Source organism: Arachis stenosperma, chromosome 4 (genome assembly GCF_014773155.1).
Source record: "Arachis stenosperma cultivar V10309 chromosome 4, arast.V10309.gnm1.PFL2, whole genome shotgun sequence".
NCBI lineage: Eukaryota > Viridiplantae > Streptophyta > Magnoliopsida > Fabales > Fabaceae > Arachis > Arachis stenosperma.
Window position 1 is genome coordinate 42,650,146 of NC_080380.1, and position 14,250 is coordinate 42,664,395.

General features: G+C 37.5%; 1 non-coding gene across 1 annotated transcript; it reads left to right on the top strand.

Annotated features, from left to right (window-relative positions):
• The first annotated feature begins 5,404 nt into the window (after positions 1-5,404).
• On the top strand, positions 5,405-5,508 carry LOC130978832 (small nucleolar RNA R71). Its single transcript, XR_009086444.1, has one exon. It is a non-coding gene; the product is annotated as a small nucleolar RNA R71 (small nucleolar RNA).
• Positions 5,509-14,250: the final 8,742 nt, after the last annotated feature.

Here is a 14,250-nt window from a genome sequence, read left to right on the forward strand (position 1 = left end):
AGCGTGTTTCTGGCGTTCAACTCCGGGTTATGACGTGTTTCTGGCGTTTAACTCCAGACAGCAGCATGTACTTGGCGTTGAGCGCCACTTTACGTCGTCAATTCTGGAATAAAGTATGGACTATTATATATTGCTGGAAAGCTCTAGACGTCTACCTTCCAACGCCGTTGAGAGCGCGCCATTTGGAGTTCTGTAGCTCCAGAAAATCTATTTCGAGTACAGGGAGGTCAGATTCCAACAGCATCAGCAGTCCTTTGTCAGCCTCCTATCGGAGTTTTGCTCAAGTCCCTCAATTTCAGCCAGAAATTACCTTAAATCATAGAAAAACACACAAACTCATAGTAAAGTCCAGAAATGTGAATTTAGCATAAAAACTAATGAAAACATCCCTAAAAGTAGCTTGAACTTACTAAAAACTACCTAAAAACAATGCCAAAAAGCGTATAAATTATCCACTCATCACAACACCAAACTTAAATTGTTGCTTGTCCCCAAGCAACTGAAAATCAAATAGGATAAAAAGAAGAGAATATACTATAAATTCCAAAATATCAATGAATATTAATTCTAATTAGATGAGCGGGACTTGTAGCTTTTTGCTTCTGAACAGTTTTGGCATCTCACTTTTTCCTTTGAAGTTTAGAATGATTAGCTTCTCTAAGAACTTAGAATTTCGGATAGTGTTATTGATTTTCCTAGTTAAGCATGTTGATTCTTGAACACAGCTACTTATGAGTCTTGGCCGTGGCCCTAAGCACTTTGTTTTCCAGTATTACCACCGGATACATAAATGCCACAGACACATAACTGGGTGAACCTTTTCAGATTGTGACTCAGCTTTGCTAGAGTCCCCAGTTAGTGGTGTCCAGAGCTCTTAAGCACACTCTTTTGCTTTGGATCACGACTTTAACCACTCAGTCTCAAGCTTTTCACTTGGACCTGCATGACACAAGCACATGGTTAGGGACAGCTTGATTTAGCCGCTTAGGCTGGATTTTATTTCCTTGGGCCCTCCTATCCATTGATGCTCAAAGCCTTGGATCCTTTTTACCCTTGCCTTTTGGTTTTAAGGGCTATTGGCTTTTTCTGCTTGCTTTTTCTTTTTCTTTCTAAATATTTTTTTTTCGCCATTCACTGCTTTTTCTTGCTTCAAGAATCAAATTTATGATTTTTCAGATTGTCAATAACATTTCTCTTTATTCATCATTCTTTCAAGAGCCAACAATTTTAACATTCATAAACAACAATATCAAAAGACATATGCACTGTTCAATCATTCATTCAGAAAACAAAAAGTATTGTCACCACATCAATATAATTAAACTAAACTCAAGGATACTTTCGAAATTCATGTACTTCTTGTTCTTTTGAATTAAAATATTTTTCGTTTAAGAGAGGTGAAGGATTAATGGATTTTATTCATAGCTTTAAGACATGGTTACTACATACTAATGATCATAAAGTAGAGACACAAAACATAGATAAACATAACATAGAAACCGAAAAAAAAAACAGAAAGAAAGAAATAAGAACAAGGAATGAGTCCACCTTAGTGGCGTCTTCTTCTTGAAGGACCAACAATGTCCTTAAGCTCTTCTATGTCCCTTCCTTGCCTTTGTTGCTCCTCCCTCATTGCTCTTTGATCTTCTCTTATTTCATGGAGAATGATGGAGTGCTCATGATGTTCCACCCTTAATTGTTCCACATTGTGGTTCAAATCTTCTAAGGAGGTGTTGAGTTGTTCCCAATAGTTGTTGGGAGGAAAGTGCATCCCTTGAGGCATCTCAGGGATTTCTTGATGATGAGCTCCCTCATGCATCTCTTGAGAACCGTGGAGGGTCTCTTTTGCTTGCTCCATCCTCTTCTTGGTGATGGGCTTATCCTCTTCAATGGAGATGTCTCCTTCTATGATAACTCTAGCTGAGTAACATAGATGGCAAATAAGGTGAGGAAAAGCTAGCCTTGCCATGGTGGAGGAATTTTTGGCTATTTTGTAGAATTCATTGGAGATGACTTCATGAACTTCTACTTTCTCTCCAATCATGATGGCCCGATCCACAGTAACTTCAGATCGGTTGTTAGTGGGAATGATGGAGCGTTGAATGAACTCCAACCATCCTCTAGCCACAGGCTTGAGGTCCAGTCTTCTTAGTTGAACAGGCTTGCCTTTGGAGTCTCTCTTCCATTGAGCTCCTTCCACACATATGTCCATAAGGACTTGGTCCAAACTTTGATTAAAGTTGACCCTTCTAGTGTAGGGGCGTACATCTTCTTGCATCATGGGCAAGTGGAACGCCAACCTTACATTTTCCGGACTAAAATCTAAGTATTTCCCCCGAACCATTGTGAGATAATTCTTTGGACTCGGGTTCATACTTTGATCATGGTTCCTAGTGATCCATGCATTGGCATAGAACTCTTGAACCATTAGGATTCCGACTTGTTGCTTGGGGTTGGTTAGGACTTCCCAACCTCTTCTTCGGATCTCATGTCGGATTTTCGGATACTCATTTTTCTTGAGCTTGAAAGGGACCTCAGGGATCACCTTCTTCTTTGCCACAACATCATAGAAGTGGTCTTGATGGCTTTTGGAGATGAATCTTTCCATCTCCCATGACTCGGAGGTGGAAGCTTTTGTCTTCCCTTTTCCTTTTCTAGAGGATTCTCCGGCCTTAGGTGCCATTGATGGTAATGGAAAAACAAAAAGTTTATGCTTTTACCACACCAAACTTAAAATATTGCTCGCCCTCGAGCAAGAGAAGAAAGAAGAGAAGAAGAAGAAGAAGAAAATATGGAGGAGAAGGGTGAATGTATATTCGGCCAAGGGGGAGAAGAGAGGGTTGTGTTGTTTGAAAATGAAGTGGGATGGAGGGGTTTATATAGGGAAAGGGGAGAGGGTAGGTTCGGCCATTTTAGGGTGGGTTTGGGTGGGAAAGATTTTTGAATTTTGGAGGAAGGTGGGGTTTATGGGGAAGGGTGGATGGATGTGAGTGGTGAAGAGGTGATGGGGAAGAGAGATTGAGGTCATTGGTGAAGGGTTTTGGGAAGTGTGACATGGGGAAGAGTGTTATAGGATTAGAAGGTAAGGTGGGAATATGTTAGGTGGGGATCCTGTGGGGTCCACAGATCCTGAGGTGTCAAGGAATTCCATCCCTGCACCAAATAGGCATGTAAAATGCCTTTGCATACCATTCTGGCGTTTTAACGCCGAGGTGATGCACGTTCTGGGCATTCAACGCCCATGTGAAGCATGTTCTGGGCGTTCAACGCCCATATGAAGCATGTTCTGGGCGTTCAACGCCCATATATAGCATGTTTCTGGCGTTGAACGCCAGTTCCATGCTTGTTACTGGCGTTCAGCGCCAGCTTTTCTCAAGGCACATTTCTGGCATTCAAACGCCAGAATGTTGCTTGTTTCTGGTATTCAGCACCAGATTCATGCTCTGTTCTGGCGTTGAACGCCAGCCAGATGCTCCTTACTGGCGTTGAACGCCAATCTGTCCTTCCTCTAGGGTGTGATTTTTCTTCTGCTGTTTTTGATTCTGTTTTTAATTTTTATATTTTTTTCGTGACTCCACATGATCATGTACCTAATAAAACACAAAATAACAATAAAATAAAATAAAATAAAAATTAGATAAATAAAATTGGGTTGCCTCCCAATAAGCACTTCTTTAATGTCAATAGCTTGACAGTGGGCTCTCATGGAGCCACAAGGTGATCAGGTCAATGTTGTATAGTCCCAACACCAAATTTAGAGTTTGGATATGGGGTCTTAACACCAAACTTAGAGTTTGGTTGTGGCCTCCCAACACCAAACTTAAAGTTTGACTTTAGGGGCTCTTCTTGACTCTGAACTAAGAGAAGCTCTTCATGCTTACTCTCTTTTGTCACAGAGGGATGGCCATGTGCCTTAAACACAAGGTAGTCCCCATTCAATTGAAGGACTAATTCACCTCTGTTGACATCTATCACAGCTCCTGCTGTGGCTAGGAAAGGTCTTCCAAGGATGATACACTCATCCTCTTCCTTCCTAGTGTCTAAGATTATGAAATCAGCAGGGATGTAAAGGCCTTTAACCTTTACTAACACGTCCTCTACTACTCCATAAGCTTGTCTTAATGACTTGTCTGCCAATTGTAATGAGAACAAGGCAGGTTGTACCTCAATGATCCCCAGCTTCTCCACTACAGAGAGTGGCATAAGATTTATCCCTGACCCCAGATCACATAGAGCTTTTTCAAAGGTCATGGTGCCTATGGTACAAGGTATTAAGAACTTGCCAGGATCTTGTCTCTTTTGAGATAAAATTTTCTGAATCCAGGTGTCTAGTTCACCAATGAGCAAAGGAGGTTCACTTTCCCAAGTCTCATTACCAAATAGCTTGGCATTCAGCTTCATGATAGCTCCTAAATATTGAGCAACTTGCTCTTCAGTTACATCTTCATCCTCTTCAGAGGAAGAATAGTCTTCAGAGCTCATGAATGGCAAAAGGAGATTTAATGGAATCTCTATGGTGTCTGTATGAGCCTCAGATTCCTTTGGATCCTTAATAGAAAACTCCCTCTTGCTTGAGAGACGTCCCAAGAGGTCTTTCTCACTAGGATTTTCGTCCTTCTCCTCCCTTGTGCATTCGGCCATCTTGATTACATCAATGGCTTTGCACTCTCCTTTTGGATTCTCTTCTGTATTGCTTGGGAGAATACTAGGAGGAGTTTCAATGACTTTCTTACTCAGCTGGCCCACTTGTGCCTCCAGATTTCTGATGGAGGATCTTGTTTCACTCATGAAACTGAAAGTGGCTTTTGATAGATCAGAGACTAGATTGGCTAAATTAGAAGTGCTTCGTTCAGAATTCTCTGTCTGTTGCTAAGAAGATGATGGAAAAGGCTTGCTATTGCTCAGCCTATTGCGTCCACCATTGTTAAAGCCTTGTTGAGGCTTTTGTTGATCCTTCCATGAGAAATTTAGATGATTTCTCCATGATGAGTTATAGGTGTTTCCATAAGGTTCACCCATGTAATTAACCTCTGCCATTGCAGGGTTCTCAGGATCATAAGCTTCTTCAGAAGCTGCCTCTTTAGTACTATTGGATGCATTTTGCCACCCATTCAGACTTTGAGAGATCATGTTGACTTGCTGAGTCAACACTTTGTTCTGAGCCAATATGGCATTCAGAGCATCAATTTCAAGAACTCCTTTCTTTTGAGGCGTCCCATTATTCACGAAATTCCTCTCAGAAGTGTACATGAATTGGTTATTTGCAACCATGTCAATGAGTTCTTGAGCCTCTTCTGGCGTTTTCTTCAGGTGAATAGATCCACCTGCAGAATGGTCCAATGACATTTTTGAAAATTCAGATAGACCATAATAGAATATATCTAATATAGTCCATTCTGAAAACATGTCAGATGGACACCTTTTGGTCAACTGCTTGTATCTTTCCCAAGCTTCATAGAGGGATTCACCATCTTTTTGTTTGAAAGTCTGAACATCCACTCTAAGCTTGCTCAGCTTTTGAGGAGGAAAAAATTTATCCAAGAAAGCCGTGACCAGCTTATCCCAGGAGTCCAGGCTATCTTTAGGTTGTGAATCCAACCATATTCTAGCTCTGTCTCTTACAGCAAAAGGGAAAAGCATGAGTCTGTAGACTTCAGGATCAACTCCATTCGTCTTTACAGTCTCACAGATCTGCAAGAACTCAGTTAAAAACTGATAAGGATCTTCAGATGGAAGTCCATAAAACTTGCAGTTTTGTTGCATTAAGGCAACTAGCTGAGGTTTCAGCTCAAAATTATTGGCTCCAATGGCAGGAATGGAGATGCTTCTTCCATCAAATTTGGACGTTGGCTTTGTGAAGTCACCAAGCATTCTCCTTGCATTATTATTATTTTCGGCTGCCATCTCCTTCTCTTGTTCTAATGTTTCTGAAAGGTTACCTTTAGATTGTTGTAATTTAGCTTCTCTTAATTTTCTCTTCAGGGTTCTTTCAGGTTCTAGATCAATTTCAACAAGAGTGCCTTTATCCTTGTTCCTGCTCATATGAAAGAGAAGAAAACAAGAAAAGAAGAGGAATCCTCTATGTCACAGTATAGAAATTCCTTTATGTTAGTAGAGAAAGAAAGGGGAGAAGAATGAAGAAGAGTGGGTTCGGATATTTAGGTGAAGAGAGATGAAGAGAAGTGTTAATAAATAATTAAATAGAATAAGAAAAGAGAGGGGAAATTTCGAAAATAATTTTGAAAAAAGGGATTAGTATTTTCGAAAATTAGAGATAAAATGTAATTAAAATTAAAACATGAAACAATTAGTTAATTAAGAAGGATTTTTGAAAAAGGGGTGAGATATTTTCGAAAATTAGAGAGGAAAGAGTAGTTAGGTGGTTTTGAAAAAGATAAGAAACAAACAAAAAGTTAATTAGTTAGTTGAAAAAGATTTTAAAATTAAATTTTAAAAACATAAGAAGATAAGAAGTTAGATAAGATATAAAAGATAAGATAAAAATTTTAAGAAAAAGATATTTTGAAAAAGATTTAATTTTTAAAATGACTTAACTAACAAGAAACTACAAGATAAGATTCTAGAATTTAAAGATTGAACCTTTCTTAACAAGAAAGTAACAAACTTCAAATTTTTGAACCAATCACATTAATTGTTAGCCTATTTTCGAAAATATGATATAAAGATAAGAAAAAGATTTTGAAAATATTTTGAAAAAGATTTTTTGAAATTTTCGAAAAATAGAAAAAAATTGAAAAGGATATAATTTTTGAAAAAAAAAAGATTTTGAAAAGATAAGATTTTTAAAATTGAAATTTTGACTTGACTTGTAAGAAACAACTAATTTTTAAAAATTTTTGACCAAGTCAACCCAAAATTTCGAAAATTTGGAGGGAAATAAGGAAAATATATTTTTTTTATTTTTGAATTTTTAATTATGAGAGAGAAAAACACAAACATGACCCAAAACATGAAAATTTTGGATCAAACACTTAATGCATGCAAGAACACTATGAATGTCAAGATGAACACCAAGAACACTTTGAAGATCATGATGAACATCAAGAACATAATTTTGAAAATTTTTTTGATGCAAAGAAAACATGCAAGATACCAAACTTAGAAATCTTTAATGCATGGACTCTAACAAACAAAAAATGCACATGAAAAACAACAAACAACACAAAACAAGAAATCATCAAGATCAAACAAGAAGACTTGTCAAGAACAACTTGAAGATCATGAAGAACATCATGAATGCATGAATTTTCGAAAAATGCAAGAAAAATTTTTAAAGCATGCAATTGACACCAAACTTAAAAGTTGACTCAAGACTCAAACAAGAAACATAAAATATTTTTGATTTTTATGATTTTCTAATTTTTTTTTGGATTTTTATTATTATTTTTTTTTTCGAAAACAAAGTTTGGAAAAACGAAAAATAAAAGAAAAATTTTGAAAAAGATTTTTGAAAAGAAAATTACCTAATCTGAGCAACAAGATGAACCGTCAGTTGTCCATACTCGAACAATCCCCGGCAACAGCGCCAAAAACTTGGTGGACGAAATTGTGATCAACAATATTGGCTCTTTGGTATGTGCATTTATTAACTCAGCACTTTCTTTCCACAACTCCGTTCAACTAACCAGCAAGTGTACTGGGTCGTCCAAATAATACCTTACGTGAGTAAGGGTCGATCCCACAGAGATTGTTGGTATGAAGCAAGCTATGGTCACCTTGTAAATCTCAGTTAGGCAGATTAAATTGATTCATGATAGGTTTGAAAATTAATAATAAACAGAAAATAAAAAGAGATAGAAATACTCATGTAAATCAATAGTGGGAATTTCAGATAGGCGTATGGAGATGCTGTGCTCTTCTTGTATTTCTACTTTCTTATTACATTCCTCCAATCCTTCCTACTCCTTTCCATGGCAAGCTGTATGTAGGGCATCACCGTCTTCAATGGCTACTTTTCATCCTCTCGGGAAAATGGTCCTATGCGCTGGCACTGCATGGCTAATCGTCTGGAGGCATCACCCTTGTTGGCGGCTACATCCCATCCTCTCAGTGAAAATGGTTCAAATGCTCTGTCACAGCACGGCTAATCATCTGTCGGTTCTCAATCAGGTTGGAATAGAATCCCTTGATTCTTTTGCGTCTGTCACTAACGCCCAGCCTTCAGGAGTTTGAAGCTCGTCACAGTCATTCAATACCGGAATCCTACTCGGAATACCATAGACAAGGTTAGACTTTCCAGATTCCCGGGATCCTACTCGGAATACCACAGACAAGGTTAGACTTTCCGGATCCCCATGAATGCCGCCATCTATCTAGCTTATACCACGAAGATTCTGTTGGGGAATCTAAGAGATATGCGCGCGGCCTAAGGTAGAACGGAAGTGGTTGTCAGTCACGCGCGTTCATAGGTGAGAATGATGATGAGTGTCACGGATCATCACATTCATCAAGTTGTTGTGCAACGTATATCTTGGAATAAGAATAAAAGAGAATTGAATGGAAAATAATAGTAATTGTATTGAAACTTGAGGTACAGCAGAGCTCTACACCCTTAATCTATGGTGTGTAGAAACTCCACCGTTGAAAATACATAAGTAAAAGGTTCAGGCATGGCCGAATGGCTAGCCCCCTCAAACGTGATCAATAGCCTCTTAAGATGAAGAATAAAACAAAACTGAGACCAAAGATATAACGTGGTCAAAAGACGACTAATACACTAGTAAAAAGTCTTATTTATACTAAACTAGCTACTAGGGTTTACATGAGTAAGTAATTGATGCATAAATCCACTTCCGGGGCCCACTTGGTGTATGTTTGGGCTGAGCTTGATCTATCCACGAGCTGAGGCGTTTATTGGAGTTGAACGCCGAGTTATAGCGTGTTTCTGGCGTTCAACTCCGGGTTATGACGTGTTTCTGGCGTTTAACTCCAGACAGCAGCATGTACTTGGCGTTGAGCGCCACTTTACGTCGTCAATTCCGGAATAAAGTATAGACTATTATATATTGCTGGAAAGCTCTAGTTGTCTAACTTCCAACGCCGTTGAGAGCGTGCCATTTGGAGTTCTGTAGCTCCAGAAAATCCATTTCGAGTGCAGGGAGGTCAGATTCCAACAGCATCAGCAGTCCTTTGTCAGCCTCCTATCAGAGTTTTGCTCAAGTCCCTCAATTTCAGCCAGAAATTACTTGAAATCACAGAAAAACACACAAACTCATAGTAAAGTCCAGAAATGTGAATTTAACATAAAAACTAATGAAAACATCCCTAAAAGTAGCTTGAACTTACTAAAAACTACCTAAAAACAATGCCAAAAAGCGTATAAATTATCCGCTCATCAGGGTACCATAATCTTGGAATTCTCACTCAAGCGACCAAACATCATCCTAGACCCAAGCAATCTAGTTCTATACCAACCCTTGTTATTAAGCCTTGAACATGTAACCATCATGAACTTTGATTTACAATGCCAACCACTAACAATCTCCCTTTTGCTCTTAAAGCCACAAAGAGCTCTAAGTTGCCCATCCGTCTCAAGCAAACCATATTCAAGTGGAATCATAAAGCTTAGGGAAAAGAGATTTACCCACTTGAATGAAAGAATGGATGGTGATGACTTGGGGAGAGGTGTTTCCAATATCCTTGCAAGCTCTACTCCCTTGTGCACTTCTTTGATTAGCTCCACCTCTTGACAACTTTCTTCAACTTCTTTTTGCTTGTCAACTTCTTCCAACTCCTCCTCATCATCAACCAAATCAAATTTGGGAGGTTGTGTAAAGTCCACTTCAACATCAACTTCACATTCATTGGAAGAGTCTTCAACAAGGTTACCAATGTTACTTGGTGTGGAGTTGTCTTCAATGATCTCAATTTCATGTCCAATGGGAGGTGATTCAATTGTGGATACGAATTCATCAATGATTGAATCTATCTCTTGATCATCCTCTTCAAAGTATCCAATTATAATATGCTTTGGAGGTTGTACACCCTCCTCAACATCAATTTCAAGTTTTTTGAACCATGGACTTTCAACATCTCCTAAATCCTCAACCACTTCTTCCTCTTCTTCAACAATCATAGCTTCCTCCAATTGTTCCAACACAAAGTAATATCCCTCATTTTCCACCAGAGTTTCCAATCTCTCCTTCATGCTACACTCTTCTATTGATTCTCCACAATTGGCAATGGGATTGCCTTGAGTGCATGAGTATCGAGAGGCCAAGGTGTCCACTACCTTGGTCAAGGTAGCCATAAATTCTAGTACTTCCCTTTTTATCTCTTATTGCCCTTGAAGAATAAGACCAAGGGTTTCATCTATTGGAGGTTGGGACGGATAGGAGGGTTAATTATTTTGAAGGAAGGGTTCATGATAGGGAAGTGGTTCTTCTTGGTATGGGTTTGGAGGTGGTGTATATGGAATTTATGGTCCTTAGGAGTAATTGTATTGGAATGTGGGTGGTTCTATAGGTTTTCTCTCATAATGGTCACAAGGATGAGGTAAGGGTGCTTGGTTATATGATGGATGAGGGTCATAGGAGGGTATTTGGTAAAAAGGGGCTTGTGAGTATGGTTGGGGGCTATGTTGAGATAAGGTTCATAGGTATAGTATGGTAGGTGTTGATTATCATGAAGAGGTCCACCATAACCATTGTCTTGGTATGCATCTTGGAATGGCTCTTGTTCATAGTATATTGGAGGGGGTTGTTGCCAAGAGGGTTGATCAAATCCTTGTGGCTCCTCCCATCTTTGATTGCTCCATCCTTGATGCATATTCTCATTGTAGCTCCCATTTCCTACAACATAGTTAGAACCAAACTCATAGCCAAAATGAGAATTCATGGTGAAAATAGAAAATAAAAACAAGAACTAATAAGAAATAATGAAAATAAGTTCCTAAAACTAGCAAACTAACAAAGAAGCATATACACAATATTCACATATATACAATAACCAATAACAAGGCACACAATTACAATTTTTCAGTAACGGCGCCATTTTAATGAACGGAAATTGTCTATCGGTAAAGAATTTCACAAATGAGATCTCGTTGCAAGTATAGTTCTAAATCAACAAACAATCCCTTAATCAAAAAATTATTTGTCACAAGTACAAACCCCAACAAAATAATCGAGAGTATTAATCCCGGGTCGTTCTCCCTAGGAATTACAATGAAGTGCTTGGTTAGTGGCTACGAAGGAGTATTTTGGGGTTTTTGAAATAAGGAACAAGAAATGTAAATAGCAAAAGAAGTAAGCTAATAACTAAGAAAGCTCTTAGCAAGAAATGAGAACTAGAAGTCCTATTCTTGTTATCATCATCAATTGTGAAAAGAATTGTCCATTGCTCCACTTAGTTAATCTCTAACTATGAAGGAAAGTCAAGTGAATATAATCAACTTGAGTCCACAAGTCCTAGTCAAATCCTAAGGAAAGACTACCTTTAGTGGCATTCAAGTCAACTAGCAACTTCCAATTATCAATCAACAAAAGAGTTTGATAACTCAAGAGTCTCTAATTACTCAACCCAAGACAAGAGGAGAAAAATCTACTCTAAAATCCAACCAAGTATTTTATCAAACACTTGGAAGGCATAAAAGGGAAGTAAGATAAAATTGCAAGAAATGTAAATCTACAACTACTCAAGGCAAGGAAATAACAATAGCAAAGCAATTAAACAATAAAATAATATCAAACATAAATTGCATTAAATGGAAATTAAAGGAAACAAAAGTGCATGAACATAAAAATGACTAGAATAAGAAATTAACAAAAGGAACTAAAAGATTAAAGATGTAGCAACAAGAAATTGAAAGGAAAAGTAGATGAAAACAAGAATTAAAATCTAGATCTAAGAAAATCTACCCTAAATCTAACCTAAATTCTAGAGAGAAGGGAGAGCTTATCTCTCTAGAATTCTAGCCTAAAACATGATGAAAACTAAAACTATCACTACTTGGTTCATCCCCCTTCAATCCTTGGGTTCAATAGCATCAGAAATGAGTTGGATTAGGCCCAAAATGAGCTAGAAATCGCTGGCCACGAGTTGCTAAAGTGGACCCACGCTGATCCTGCAATGTGTGTGTGTAAAATGATGCGTATGCATCTCTAAACGCTAGGTAAATATGGAAAATTTTATATTATTTTGAAGCTCCGAATGTTAGCTTTCCAATGCAACTAGAACCGCCTCATTTGGACCTCTGTGGCTCATGTTATGATTGATTAAGTGTGAAGAGGTCAGGATTGACAGCTTAGCAATTCCTTCATTTCTTTATGAGTTCTCCAGTTTTACATGCTTTTTCTTTGCTCCCTCAATCCAATCTTTGCCTTCTAAACCTGAAATCACTTAACAAACATATCAAGGCATCTAATGGAATCAAGGTGAATTAAATTTAGCTATTTTAAGACCTAAAAAGCATGTTTTCACTCTTAAGCACAATTAAAGGAGAATTACAAAACCATGCTATTTCATTGAATAAATGTGGGAAAAGATGATAAAATTCCTCTAAATTCAACACAAGATAACCCACCAAATTGGAGTTTATCAAATCTTCCCACACTTAAATAATAGCATGTCCTCATGCTAAACCAAAAAGGACAAGAAAAGGGGTATGAACATTTATTCAATGCAAAGAAACTATGTAAACCTATCTACATGCATGCAACTAAATGCAATATGACTATATCTACTTGGTTAAGAGTAAATCAATCTCCAAGACATACATGAACAAGTATGGCCAAGTAGTATGATGATTCATGAATCCTACCAATTCGAATATCAAAATAAAGTACAAATAGACTTGCAAGACAAAAGCTCATGAAAGCCGGGAACAAGGAATTGAGCATCGAACCCTCACCGGAAGTGTATACACTCTAGTCGCTCAAGTGTATAGGGTTGATCACTCAATTCTCTTCTACTCATGCTTTCCAAGATTTGTTTTTCATCTAACAATCAATAATTATTCAATGCATGCATACAATTATCATGAGGACTTATTCATAGGTTGTAATGGGGCTAGGATAAAGGTAAGGATGCCTATGGTCAAGTGAGCTTGAAATTTGAATCTTTGATTAACCTAAATTTCCACCAAACACATATAACAACCTATACAATTCTAACACAATACCTAGTTACCCATGATTCCCACTTTTTTTTCACATACTCATGTATTCTCTTTAATTCACATTCCATATGTATTGATGTTATTACTTTATTTTGGGGCATTTTTGTTCCCTTTTTATTGCATTTCTTTTTTTTTTCTATACATATATATTTTTTCTATTTTTTTCTTTTTTTATTTTTCTTTTGATATATATATATATATATATATATATATATATATATATGTTTTTTTTCTTTTCAAACTAAAAATATAAACAAGTGTATCAATGCATATGGTCTAACCATTTGATACTTGAGTATGTACCCAATTTCCAAGATCTTCAATGAAAATAAAAACACACTCTTACCTCAACCAATGTCCCAAGTTTTCCCACACTTGAATGATACACACTCACTAGCTTAAGCTAATAAAAGATCTAAATTAAGGGACATTTATTGTTTTTCGCTTTAATGCTTGTATGTGCTAAATTAAAGAACAAAGTGGGTTTATTGTAAGCTCAAAGTTGGCTAACAATGGAAGATGATGGTTTATCAGTGGCTAAGAGAAGGGGGGTTGAATCTTAGCCCCTTTTTCGCTTTGTAACTCTTGTTGTCCTTCAAAAAACTTGTGAAGATATTTCTTGTTTTTGTCTCGTGCCTAGCCACGAGATTTTTTTGTTTTGTCTCGTGACCAGCCAGGAGATATTTTTCAGTTTTGTCTCCTCTACAGCAGAATCAAAAATGGAGTAGAAAAGAGAGAAAGTCACACCAAGTTATATCCTGGTTCAGCTACAAAGTGCAATGCAGCCTACATCTAGTCTCCATCACAACAATGATGAAATTTTACTATAATCATCTTTGATTTCATATACCAATTCTCCCTAGGAATTACCCTTCCTATCCGGGACAAGTCCAGAAACTAATTGCAAAACTGAACTTGACTTGGTCACTGCCAAGCTTTCATCTACTAAGTGCTAACCCAACTTGCAAGGGGATTCTCACAGAATCATGAAATACAACACATATGTACAAAGGACCTTTAGGACATCTATGGCTTTTTCTCTTAATTTTGCACTCTTTGCCTTTTTTTGCTCTATGGCTTTTTCATACAAACCTCACTGTTTGCCTTTTTTC